The following is a 14141-nucleotide window of genomic DNA, read 5'->3' as shown; positions in this document are numbered from 1 at the left end:
AGGAAGCTTTCTCAGCCTTAATAAGGTCCAAGTGGTTCTCTATTATGGATCTTACATCTGGCTATTATCAGGTGGAGATGGAGGAGGAAGACAAGTTCAAGACAGCTTTTGTGACACCTATGGGATTCTGGGAGTTTAACAGAATGCCGCAGGGAGTAATAAATGCTCCCAGTACTTTTCAAAGAGTAATTGAGAAGTGTGTGGGTAGCATGAACTTGAGTGAAGCCTTAGTCTTTCTTGAAGACGTCATTGTTTTCTCTGCCACACTCGAGGAACATGAGGACCGACTTCTGAGAGTACTAAACAGGCTGAAGGAATATGCAGGGCTCTCGACTAACTTTTTTCACCATCCTCCCGGAACCGTCCCGAAATACAATCTAAGCCATCCCGAAATTAATGTGGACCGTCCCGAATTTAAAATATTAGTTTTTCTACTACTTATCATTAGTTAAAATCATTCAAAGTGACCTTTAACATAAAAAAACATCATACAAATCATTAGATGATAATTCATCAACCTTTTTATTTGAGTAAATCAGTCAATCACATGACAAAGGCCAAATATATTTAAACAAACACACAAACGAGAAAATTACTAATATTGAATCAAATCAAGTCCCATCCAATTAAAAAAAAACATCCAACACTCTGTCCTGAAGACAGAACCTAAAGTAACCACTAACCAGGAGGACAGTCTGTAACACAGTCAGGAGACCTTTACAAACTGCCCCGCCCCCTCGCACACAGACGGGAGAGAGAGATCTCGTCTGGATTGGAAAGCTCGAAAATACATCATAGACGCATGTTGTAGTCTTATTGCATATTAGAAATGGAGTTCGATAAACTAAAACTGCGATATAATGTTTATGTAGCAATACTACATATGACATATATTTTTTAAATGTCTCCAGTACCGATAAAAAGTCAGATAACGTCGGAGCTTAACGTTACCACTGTCTTTAATAATTCCGGCCCGGGCGGGGCCCGTTTAATACCGGGGCTCGGTACCCATCCATACATGGGGAGAGGCGCAGCATATTGCTAAGGACTAAATACGATGGAGGGTTCTCATCTCAGCCTTATTACCCATAGGGGATGAAGTGGAGTAAGTAAATAAAGAGGCCGGCGCTCCAGGGTCTGGTTCTGCTGTGCGTTTTTGTGATGTAACGGTAAAACATTTCAGAATTCCTCCACGGGATACCATTGTCATTTTACATCACTCAACCCGCGAAATACACACACTCAGTACATAGCCTACTGTAGATAGACCCGCGAATTTGCGGGCCAGGAATTCGCGGGCAAAGCCAGCTGTGCGGCTGGCTGACAGCACATGGGCACAGCTTACGTATGTGTGTGTGTGTGTGTGTGTGTGTGTGTGTGTGTGTGTGTGTGTGTGTGTGTGTGTGTGTGTGTGTGTGTGAGTGTGTGAGTGTGCGTGTGTGTTTCGCGGATTGCTAAATGTTTTGTGTGTTTATGTTGACAAGGAGGTTTAATAATTGTGTGCTTGGGTATTTTTATTTTAACTCTCGTCCCAAATTCGTCCCCAAATTATTTTTTATCCTCCCTGACACAATTTTTTTCGGCCCCGGGACGACGGGACGTCCTTAAGCTCGAGCCCTGAATATGGCTTAAAGCTTTCACCAAAGAAATGTCAATTCTTCAGGACATCTGTCAAATATCTAGGCCATGTTGTTTCAGAAAAAGGAGTGGAAACGGACCCAGCCAAGAAAAATGATAAACAAAAGAACATTGTACCTTGAAAATCAATAGCGGGTAAACTTGACCCGTTAGCGGTTTTAGGTATACAGCGACCTCTGGCGGTTCTAGTGTTAAATAAAGGTTCATTCGTTTTTCTGTTTTGCACATCCTCCTATTAATATCTTTGTACATCCGGCACTAAACTGTTTTATTGTAGTAGAGATCACTTACAGTATCTTCTTGATATTTTATATTCTATATTTCTATCATTGACCTTCAACTTTCCCCCTTTTTTGTATGGACTCTTAATATTTCATTCAACAAACAAAAAAATAAATAACGTGCTTTAACCACTAGGTGGTGCGGATTAAAAAAATGTCAAGTTTAAAGTGTTAACACAACAATTTATACTTTTATTATTAGTGTAGGACACTTATGTATGTATAACATCTGAAGATGTGTAGTGTTATTCATGTTTTCAAATCATTTTACAGGATATTGCTATATTATTTGAAGTGTTTTACTTCTACATAATTAATATCTGATTTGTAAAACATCACAGACAGAAAGGTATATCCGTCATTTAATGGTAAGATATTGAAATTGTGATTCCATAGATGTGTCACCCAAAACCCCTGAAAATTCTCTCCACTCAGTATTTACATTCTTATATTCAAAGAAAATCTGTAATATCTTTAAAAACTACAAGTCCCTGTTTATCAGCTGTGCACCGCTACCTGTCTACCAATTGGATAAAATATAAAATTCAGCCGAATTTGTATTGATACTGCGAAGAGATGTATTGTCTGAAGATAAATTGAAGATGTTGTTTAATTGCTGATATATTTATGATCCACGTCACGTATTCAGCTTCGGTGGCAGTTCTTCAAGTTTGTCCAAAGGTCTTCTAAACAGGGCTCTATAAATAAAGAACTACGGCAGATCTATAATATGTAATGCAGCCAAACCGTGTATTACAATGCTGTTATGTGGTGACTTTCAAAGAGAAAAGCAAGCACACTCGGAATAAGGTATTTCAAACATTTAAAAATGTTTTCGGATTACATATCGCATAAACACCATATCCCAACGTGCATTGCGGCTAAAACACCCAATCACCGAGCTTCAACGATAGCTGAGGATCTTGGGTAATCAGTTCAGTGGGTGTGTATCGCCTACGTCTGTTTCCGGTAACTTTATTTTGAAATTCAGTTCCTGATGGACGAAAAAAAAGCCCGATATTATAGAATTAAATAATTAAATAAAAACAAGGATAATTGTGTGTTATTGTTGAGTAAATAACAGTGTGTTATTTAGAAAAGAATAACAAATTAGAAGGAAAAAAATATTTAAAAAATAAATGTTTCAGTATTCTGAGCCCCATTTATTTTCCTCACGGACCCATTATAACATTTAAATTAAAAACAATAATCGTGGCTTGATATTGAGTAAGAACATGTTTTTATGAACCACACAGCTTCCGGTCTTCAAAGACCTGACCGGACAAAAAGACGTGCTGCAGGCACGAAACATACTACCAATAGAAATACATTGCTTTTAAAATCGTTCTGTGTGACACGAAAAAAAGGGGAAAATCGTGTTGGTGAACACGAATCAATAGATTAAATGTCGTGACTATAACACGAAATGCCGTGAGACTGGTTTGTTTCACAAGGTTACAGAAAATGCGTATACTTTGTAATAGTAGGAACTATTGTTTAGGCAGTAGAGCTGCCTACCAATTGTGATGTTGCTACTCTGACATGTTTGGGTGTTACACACATTCGGATCATTCAGGCATGAGATATAAGATGTTCACGTTTAATAAAATAACTACCCACCGAGGTAGAAACAAGGTATTCTGTAGTCTTGCTGTGATACAAAGAGCAGAATATAACATACTTCGCTTACGGAGTCACTGTCAAACAACTTCTCTGTTCGTTTATATAGACCTAAATGGGGCAATAAGTCACAATCTATGTTATTTGTTCAAAAAAATCATTCTTAAAAAAGTCTGAGATACATATTTGAGGAATACAATACAGAAATACAGAAACATCTCAGAATTGTTATCTCACAGGGGGTTTCTCCAAAGAACAGACACACATTATTGTAGATTCAAAGAATTAACATTGAATGAAAAACCCACACTCAACTCTCCAGTGCTAACTCCGGAGCAAACATGGTTTTATTCTTAGTTCTGTCCCCTCTCGCCTGGGCTTTTGGCCCTGAAGCAGGAGATATTTGGAGGGAGCTGTGCAGGGACCCTTAGGGGAGAGAAAATGAGGACATATTTCACTGATCAAATGATTTTATTATTGTAAATGAAAAGAGAATAATTTAACATTGCCTGGCGCGCGCTGACTCTGTGCTTTACTCAGCTATCCCTCTTCATTCCTTCTTTCTCTGCCTTTGTGTTTCTGTCTTCCCCCCTCCTCTGATATCTTACTACCTTTGATTTCACCAAAATCACAGCCACTTCCCCATGAAAACTGTATGATCTGAGACCTTGTGTGCAGATTATAATCCTGTGTGGGGATCATATCATGACAGTGCTTTCCAAAGTGCAGTGAACTTCAGAGGTAGTCTCAGCACACTCTGGATGTTTGGTTTAGAAACCCAATCACTATCTTTGCTTAGTGAATGTGACGTCCCTTAACTTTAATGGACTTTAACACAACAGTATATGTACAGTATATGGACAAGAATATTTGATATCAAAATCATTTTTAAAAACCCTGTGGAACCTTTTTTGTTGATTATTTTCTTTTGCATGTGTTTGGCATTTTCTAATTATTCAATTTAAAGATCTAGTTCCCATCCGTCCTTGTCTTTGTCACTTGAGCCACACTGAAGAGGATTCTGCACATTTTTCCCTAGTACCCAGAATTCCACTTATTCAGCAACTTATTTCCTGACCCTAAGAAAGCATCAGCCTTCAAGGCATCACCCCCGCCCTCCAGGCCCTTCTGCCAATCCACTGCCTTGCGTCAATTCTGAGCAACTCATACTGGCAGCAGGTCCTTGTTGCCTTGTTCTCACCCTTGTGATATTGGATTTAACAAAGACAGCCCCTGGCTATATTGGCAGCTACTGGAGAAAAAAACCCCTATGAGCACCAGCTATAGAAAAAAATGAAAAAGGAATAAAATAGAAAAAGAAAATATCTCTGGTTCTGCTGATTGGTATTCCTTAAACTTTCTATCATCATGTAACAGGTGTGTATTGTCTAATTGTTTCATTTAATGTTTTTACCGTGGGTGGACAGCCAAAAAAGCTTAAAGAGCTTACGAAATGCTATCCAGACGTGTTTCTGGGCTTGGTATATGATAGAGGTTGCATTTGAATTGTGAAATGTGCCGTATCATTTTTTTATTATTGATGTATTTTGAATAAATCACTATTATAACAGCATACACAAGTTGACGGTTTAGTAACAATCGACCAAAGTTGATGTTTCCGGCGGTGACGTCATGAGTAGAACACAGCTGAGCTCAGTCCCTGTTTGAGTGCATTGAAGCGCCAAATATTATGGGATGCACAGCAATAAGACCCCAAGAACAATCGGCAAGCGGTGTGTTGTATGGGGATGTGGGGCCATCTCCAATACTGGCTATGGGATGTTTTTGTGGCCAAAAAATGATAAAATGTCGCGTATGCGTCGTATGAGGCGGAATTTGCTGGGCCAGGTAATCCAGGGTCGATGAAACCGACGTTTTGTGGGCAGCACTTCGAGAGATTGTGTTTCGAACAATAAACAATGCTCGCTAAGGAGAGAGAGTAAAAGCTTTCTCACAAAGTTACGTTAATGTTAACTTAACCTTAAGTTTGCCATGAGGCTATAGCTAGCTGTCTTAGCTAACAACAGTTAGCAGCTAATGTTTTCTGCAGTTTGTGTTTCCCCTGAAAAACCAACCCAGTCTCATGGCATTTCGTGTTCACCAACTCGATTTTTAATCTATTGATTCGTGTTCACCAACACGATTTCCCCATTTTTTTTTACTTTACACATTTCCTCTTTGCTTTTCGTTCGGGTTCATTTTGCGCTTTATCAGTTGAATCACTTTGAACATTCGTTTGAGATGTTGACGAGTTGGCCAAACTTTTTACCCCACAGTCAAACAACTTAATTTGCTTCGCCATTTTTTGTAAAACAAACATATGGCGCACAGCGCACGCGAGTTAACGTGCATCGCTTTCTGGCTCCCTAATCACACCAATGCACGTGCAACTTAAGTATCAGGTTCCGACTGGTCACAACAATAATTAAATATCACTCTTAATACAACAAATAATTAACATTTATCTATTTTGGGGTGCACATTTTTCTGTTTGCTGTCCTTATTTCTTCATGTTAAAAAGTGGTTGGAAGGCCAAGAAGTGGTTGACATTTTTTCTGAATGGCTGCCAATGGCAACCGTTACTGTCGAGCCCTGGGACGTAATAGAGAAGCAAACGAAGCATATCTGAAAGTACAAGCCTGGACGGCAAAACTTTATACCCAGTATATTGCCATAAATATGATGATGGATTATCAGTAAACATTTCTATGTGACACAAAGACATTGGATTAACCTTGAGCAGCGTTTTTATTCCGTTGAACACAACTTTTGATCACAAATCAAAAAAGGTAAGACGTAATTATTTTAATATTTTTGAAACCGGATGTTGTTTACTTTCTCTTGGTTGATCGCTCCGAATTCGGGGTCGGACAGTGATGACATTAGATGTGTGGAATCTGTGGAGTCTCAGCTTTAATCGGATATCTTGTTTGTGCAGTTACGATAAGTAATAAGGGCATTTCTACCGTGAGTGCTGTGCAAAAGTCTGTTAGCATTAGTTAGCATTTTTTCGCTCCATGCTAATTCGAGGGCTTGGTATTACTCTTGTGTTTCATTTAGCTAAAAATGGTTCATATTGTCAGTTAGCGGAGTTCTTCCCGTTGAAAGGGTATGGAACATTAATAGTTTCATAAATGTTAAGAAGCCCTGAGACATAGTCACTGGGGGGACCCTCGGGCTTAAGAGGTTAAAAGTGCCAAGACGCCACTATGAGACAAAACACAAAGTGTTTGACCAAACATTCCCTCTCAAGTCAGAACTGAGGTCACAAAAAATAAGCAGTCTCAGAGCCCAATATGATCAGTCCACCAGGATCAAAATTAAAACTGAATATCGTTCCAGGGCAGGTTAACCGAGGCTAACCAATGAGCACCTGCATGTGTATGAGAATGGACCTGACACCATTTCAGCCCAGATTTAAACTCCTGGCAGGACAAGCTCCAGCTCAATTCTCACTCTCAATAAAAAAAAGTGAGTGAGGGTCTGCAATATAAGAGGGAAAGAAAGAGGAACTTTAAAACTGTTCAATTGTTATGATGTGTAAAGACTGATACTGTTCTATAATCGTCTGAAACTGTTAAGTCATGATGTGAAACAAAGAAAAAAGGAAACTCAAGCTGCTGCTGCACTTTATTTATCTAAAATCAAGCACTTTTAAGATGCATATATTTTCAAAAGTTATTGTTTATTTTCTCTATTTTATTTTTAAATGCAGCCCGAGAGGAACATTACAAATATCCACAGTATTTACTGTATATCTGTATAGTTCAATGTTCATTGACAATAAATATTGTTGTTTATGAATTGTACTTTCTTTATTTGATTGGCAGTCAGTTGTTGATTACATGCAGACGTTGATAAAGCTGCAGGCTACTTCAATATATATCACAATAATTCATAAAGCAAGTTAGACATTTTGAAGTTCCGGACCTTTGCATGGGGAGATGTTCTCTAACTGGACCTCGTAAAATGTTCGTTGAATACCCCTGCTCTAGAGGGAAGCTTCTAACAAACAGACATGTCTTTATTTTGGGAAAGTGTGAAAAGCATAGCAACACCCACCAGGAGGAGAGGGTCCAAACAGAGACGTGGGGATCCCAAAGACAGGTAGGGGGACGGCTAAAAACAGTTTTCTACGCCAATCTCTCAGACAGAAAGATCAGACAGACAAAGACTGTAACGGAGAGATACTGACAGAACAGTGTCAGGTTTCTGTTGTTTTATTCTAAAAGGAGTCTGAAACACACCAAAAGTTTGAAAGCGCTTGACTGTGGAGTCAGTATTAACAAGACAGAAAGACACAGCATGACAAGCAACACAGACGAGTCAAAGTTCATGTAAATCTGAGAACGGTTTCTCAGTGGGAGGGAAAAAAGGACAAACAACAAAAATAAATCAAAAAATAAAACATCTGATCACATGGAAACAATGGACAGAGGGCCATGCAAATCAGACTCTTCCTCTTTCCAGCTGTCATTCATTTTAGTGTGCAATCTCCCTGAGACTTCTGAAGCTGATCAATGAGAAATAACGTGATATCTGTACCAGGAAAAAAACATGTTCTACCTTTTTTGGCAGAAACTCAATCAGAGAGTGACAAATTGTAAGCTCTTGACCCCAAAGCCGAGCAGCTCTGAGCACTCACACTTTCTGTGGATTTCATTAGGAACTGAGAATGTGTTTCACAAACACAGATATAACAGGCATGGTGTGAAAATAAAGCTGCAGATATAACATCTTGAGTCTGAGATGAAAAGGTATTAGGAAGGATAAGAGAACATTTCCTCATGAGGTTTTGTAAGCTGTGGGGGTGCATTAATATAGTTCATGTTACAACATTTTTCTTTATCAAAAGAAATGGAATCCAATTATTCATACTAGTTATTGCTGGGATTTCTCCAATTTATTTTCATTCTGTGAATGTCTCTCCTCCAAACAGAGGTGGTTGTTTTTTCATTGGAATTTAGCAACACGAAGCAGGTCTGTGTAGCTTTGGCTCTCTCCAATCTTGCTTTAGCTGCTTCTGTGCTAGTTTAGGCTACAGAATGCTGTTGGATTAAATCATGTTTTTGTCTGTTCTGACTATAGACTGTATTGAATACAGAAGTATTAGTGATGTTGCCCATAGGTTTCCATTAGAGCTTAAAGTATTTGGTACATACATACATTATTATTTGGGCACCATTTTCAAAATTAGCGAATGGTCACGTTGTTTTGTACCAGGCTGTAAACATGTATATTTCTGCTGTTAAGTTCTGTATTTTGACAAGGTTGGTGCCCCCCTCTAGTGGCCATCCCTAAAACTGCAGGTGTTGGCTCTTGAAACCGATGTAGGCACTGCACCTACACACAGGGCACACCTACAATCGTACGCTGTGTCTTTATTCTGATACTCTTAGTACACTGCCATGTTGTGCACTGTGAACAATTTCGACAAAGTTGTGTTTTTCTCAAATCGCACACGGTTTCTGTGCCTGTACAGGAAGTGACAATTGCCGCTGTTTGCTAGCTAGGTAGCAAAGTTATAATTGACCGTACTTAATCATCTCTGACTGCTCACTTATTCCAATTAAATAATGGTGGCTTCTTCTCAATAGCAATTTAGTCTGTAAAATAGTGAATAAAAACACATGTGTTGGTCTGAGCAACTGCAATTGCAGCAACCGCAACTACCATTACGTAGCCAAGATGGCGATTTTTGAGTGTGAGAAATGTCCAGTATTACAATTTTTTTCCAGTTATATAAGTGCAATAATTGGATTATCTTATTGCATATTGCACTTAGCAAATGTCAGTACAAAAACATGCAAAACGAGGCAAAGCCAAGAGACTACAATCTTCTTGTGTCTTCTGTTTTATCTCAATTATTAAATGTACAATATTTGAAATAGTAAAAAGATATCACATTCCTGAATGTCTTTTGTATAAACTTGGACAATTTTATAAAACAGTTTATATTCATAAAAACACAAAAAAAAAACAATGCTGGGTTTGCTGGTGATAACTTTTCATATTTTATTTTCTCCTCACATCGTTCCATCCTGTCAAACCCCTGCACAACAACACCATGCAATACCGAGGAAAATATGAAAATTGGAAGACATTGACAATGATGAAAACCAATACAATAAAACTAAGAATGGGTTGAGCAAGAAGATAGCCAGTAAAATGAAAGTGGAAAGGAAAATGTAAAGTGGAAAAAAAAACTCTGCTTCAATTTAAACTGGGAATTTTTTTTATTCTAGCATCACTATTCTTTTTAGGTAGGATGGCTCAAACCCAACACAACAGATGCTCAATAGCTGCCTGAGGTCCTGTTATTATCACCTGGTTAACATTATCACTCTGCCTAATGGGATCATTAATAAGGCCAATCAATCACAATAACTTTAAACAATATTTCAAAACCAACATCCCTGATATCCCTTGAGCTGCATTAGTAAGATCTGCCTGTCTCTGTGCAAAAAAAAAAGGTACTTGAGGTAATGAGTTTTTGCTTATCAATATTTAAATGAATGCAGCAAGGTACTCTAAAAAGGAATTAAACCCCGTGCTGTGGGGGGAACCTGTGCTGTAAGTCTGAAAATGGTATCATGTATTATTCTGGAGTTGTTGTGTCGACTAGAATGTTAACACACCAATGTGATGGAGAGAAAAGTCGATCACCTCTGCTTTTCAAAGAGAAAATATAATTAGTAAAAGAAGTGACATTTTCCCCATCACCGTGTGCGTGTCTTGCTTCTGTTGTCCGCAGGGCACATTGTTATCCACAGTGCGAGTGATCCACATTGATCCAGTCCTGTCCATCTCCCACTGAAGACAATATTGCTCCCAGGCTTCAGGACAGATGGTGTGAGGCCTGTTGGAGACGCATTGGGGATTTGTGGAAGAGCCTCAAAACGCTGCCAGGTCGATGAGAGTATCAGCAGCATTCTGCTCAGAGGGCCCTCAAAAAAAGTGGAAATGGGAAAAGAATCTCGTCAATCGATATAATGGGCATGAGTAAGTCAGAGACACACGGGGTGAGAAGTCATGTGTTATCACCTTTGGGCAGGGGACACTGGAGAGGACTTTTAAAGTAGGGACAGATTTGGAAGATGCATTTTGTCTCCTAACTTTGTTTCCATCAGATTATTTTCTTTTCTTTGCAAAACATGTATTTTTATTAATATCAGTGTAGCGAGGAGGACAAAGAGAGTGTGTGCCTTAAAGGTGTCCTATTATACTATTTTTAGGCATATATTATATGTCTCAGATATATAAAAAACATGTCTCTGAATTGTTTTGCTCAAAATACCAAACAGATCACCACCCATTGTAGCCATGCCTCATATCCCTGTATTTCAGCCCTGATAGAGAAGGGCTGATTCTGGGTCCGTAGCTTTAAAGAAAAACTACATTTGGAAATATTTGACAAAAAAAGATGAGGGACCATGGGTCCACATTGCCGATATAACGCCATATCGGCAGCAACTCTGGATCAGCTCCGTTGTTCCCACGTTTTCAGAGATTTGGATACGGAGGAAAAAAGAAAGAGTTTTGTTTTCTGAGACTTTGTGAATGTCCTTACACACCGGAGACACATATATGCATAAAAGACATAAAGAAGTGCATTTTGCATGATAGGTGACCTTTAACTGTAGCCTACATTCATAAGTAAAGATCAACTAAACTGTCAAAACTTGTCAAAGTTGTCATTTTTTATTAGTAACCGTCTTCAAAACTGGTTATTTGCATAACAGCACGCAATTCAAATGAGCAGAAAATACATTTGTGTTTTTTAAATCAAAGTTATTATGAACACCTGTGGTTTGTGACACCCATGGTTTAGTTGGGACATTGTGCTAAGCATCCAATATCAATTCACTTGATTATTTCTTTTAAAGTTGTGACACAAACTACCATCTTTAACAGTTTATGTGCTGTTTTGTAATCTCAAAGTCAAACGTTTTGTGAACGTGTTTTTGGTTAGAAGCTTGAAACAAGGTCTGGAGCTGAAGAGATGTTCACGTTTTGTTCCATGAAAAAAGAAAAATCAGGAAATACACCACTGGTAAATGTCCAAAGCTTCTGTGTGTCGGGAAAACAACGGGTGCGAACAAGTTTCTAAATAAGACGACTACTCGTTCTCATGCTGAACATTAGCTGCCTTTAGCTTAGCCGTGGTGATGCACAGCCATGCGACCGTGATGTTGTTTGTAAAAAAAAAAAGCCCAACGATAGCTTTTTACTTATGGGTTAACAATAATAGCAATGACGGATATTGTGTCTAAAAATGTGTTAATATCATTATTTTCTTTAATATTCCAAAATCCAAAAGAAAACTTCCATTTCCTTCCACTCTATCGGTCACTCCCATCAGTTTGGAGAATGTAACACATCACATGAGACTCTGCGGTGTTGCCAACTTTAATCAACTTTTTTCTAGAATCAAAGAGGTCATGGGTCATGATAGTTTAGTCAGAGATGGGCTTATTTCACACACACACACACACACACACACACACACACACACACACACACACACACACACACACACACACACACACACACACACACACACACACACACACACACACGCACGCACGCAGTGAATGTTTGGCTCTGGGCGTCTTGCTGCCACCCTTTTCATCTGTGCTGCAGCCAGGGCAAGGAAATCAAAAGAAACATGAATACACTAAAGTGACAGTCTCTAACAGAATCACACATTCACTGCTCATGAATACAAATGTGTTATATTTCCAAGAAACTGGCCTCTTCGGAGATGTGTAAAGCAGAGGTTGTTTTTCGAAGGTTGACTAATTCAGGGTTTATTCTCGGTCAACTTTCAGTGGCACTTACATTTAGTTAACAACACAGTTGGGGCAAGATTTTATGAATTCTGTACCAAAGAACACACAATTATGTAATATTAGTGCAGAAGAAACTGCCACACATCAACAACGATGTTCAAAATACTCTCTAAAAGTGTTCACATATTTTGTCAATGTTTATTTGATTTGTAAAATAGTCCATCTTATCACACACTCTTCTGAAATAAGCACCAGCAAGGAAAAAAACCCATTTGGAGCCCATTTCATTTTATCTCTAAGTCTGGCCAAGTATTTTATAATTCATTTGGAGAAATTGAGGTACTATTTTATTATCCAACAAAGTTGCTAATAAAATGATAAAACTGTCATTTGTGATGAAAGACTGATGAAATAAAAATCTATAGAAACATTGAAGCTGTGAATGACTAATAATAGTTTTAATAGAAATCTTCTTTTGCAATCGCGGTTTATGGTTGATCTAACTACAGATGTTTTATAGAACAGAACAAAAATAAAAAGGGAAAAGAGATTGTGAAATGATAAAAGGAGACTAGCTTACAGAATGTGTCATTGTATAATTAAAGTTCATAATTGTTTACTACTACATACAGACTACATTATTTCTGTGAACAAACTGTAAAATATATTCTCTCAATTAAATAAATCTAGGTAAGTCTCACACTTTGTCATTGTTAAGAAAATACAATTGACATGCTAGTTATGGAAGATAATCCATTTTTGTTATTTATTACATGGATTAGTTAAATACTTTTTTGGTCCATTTTGAAATTCAAATGTCTGCTTTATTTTCTCCAACAGACTGCTGCTAAGAAGGACGCTCTGATCGAGAGAGAAAAAAAAAGGTCCAGTCAATTTAAAATCAGCAGTGGCCACGAAAACACCTACACTAGCGATAACATGGAGCAACAGATTGTCACAATCCTAGTTTTCTGTCACATCTTAGTTGTCTGTCTTGTCATGATTTTATGTTGAAATTCTGTTCTCCTGTGTCTTGTCTTCCTTCCTGTGTTTTCCCTCATGTGTCTGATTGTGTTCACCTGCTGCCCTTGTTTTTCTGCCTCCCTTCCCAGCTGTGTCTTGTGATGTGATTACCCTTCTTTGTATTGAGTCTTGTCTTCCCCTGTTCTCCTTGTCGGTTCATTGTCTTTCCTGTTTGTCACGTTTAGTTTTGTCTGGATGCTACCTCGTGTTACCTACTCTTTGGATTACCTCATATTACCTACTTTTTGGATTCATGGTTTTGTTTAAGTATTTTTCATTGTCAACAGCTTTTTTTGTAAATAAAGCTTGCTTTTTGTTACATTTTAAAACCCACTTCCCTTTTTAAACTGCATTTGGGTCCTACCTTTTCCCGAATCGTAACACAGATTTCCAATGACAATAGTTTATATTCTCATAGAACTCAATATCACTTTGAAATGACTTTCAATTAGTTGGGTCACCACTACATGTCAACAGGGACTTCAGTACAGCACACCACTCTCTCTCTATCACACACTCACTCACACACACACAGCTTTTTTAATGACACCACTTGGAATTTAATCCTGCAGTACTGTGTTGTATAAATACTCAATTAACCCATGAACAACTATTTGTGTATACATATTTTCTCTTTCTCTACTTTCCAACACACACACACACGAGCACACACACACACACACACACACACACACACACACACACACACACACACACACAAACACACACACACACACACACACACACACACACACACACACACACAACACACACACACACACACACA

General features: G+C 38.3%; 1 protein-coding gene across 2 annotated transcripts in view; it reads left to right on the top strand.

Moving 5' to 3' along the window:
- Positions 1 to 13664, top strand: part of LOC307033623 (uncharacterized protein) — a 43326-nt gene extending 29662 nt beyond the window's left edge. Inside the window, exon 6 of one of the 2 annotated variants that reach the window (XM_079672159.1) lies at positions 13172 to 13664. The gene's annotated coding sequence lies outside the window, so the exon portion shown is untranslated. Of the gene's footprint in view, positions 1 to 10293; positions 10482 to 13171 lie in introns of those variants that run through there. The other variant, XM_079672158.1, reaches the window with a different exon arrangement.
- Positions 13665 to 14141: the final 477 nt, after the last annotated feature.

Source organism: Notothenia rossii, assembly GCF_949606895.1.
Source record: "Notothenia rossii genome assembly, chromosome: 3".
Lineage (NCBI taxonomy): Eukaryota > Metazoa > Chordata > Actinopteri > Perciformes > Nototheniidae > Notothenia > Notothenia rossii.
Note: the sequence above shows the minus strand (reverse complement) of the source record. Positions and strands in the feature narration are given on the sequence as shown.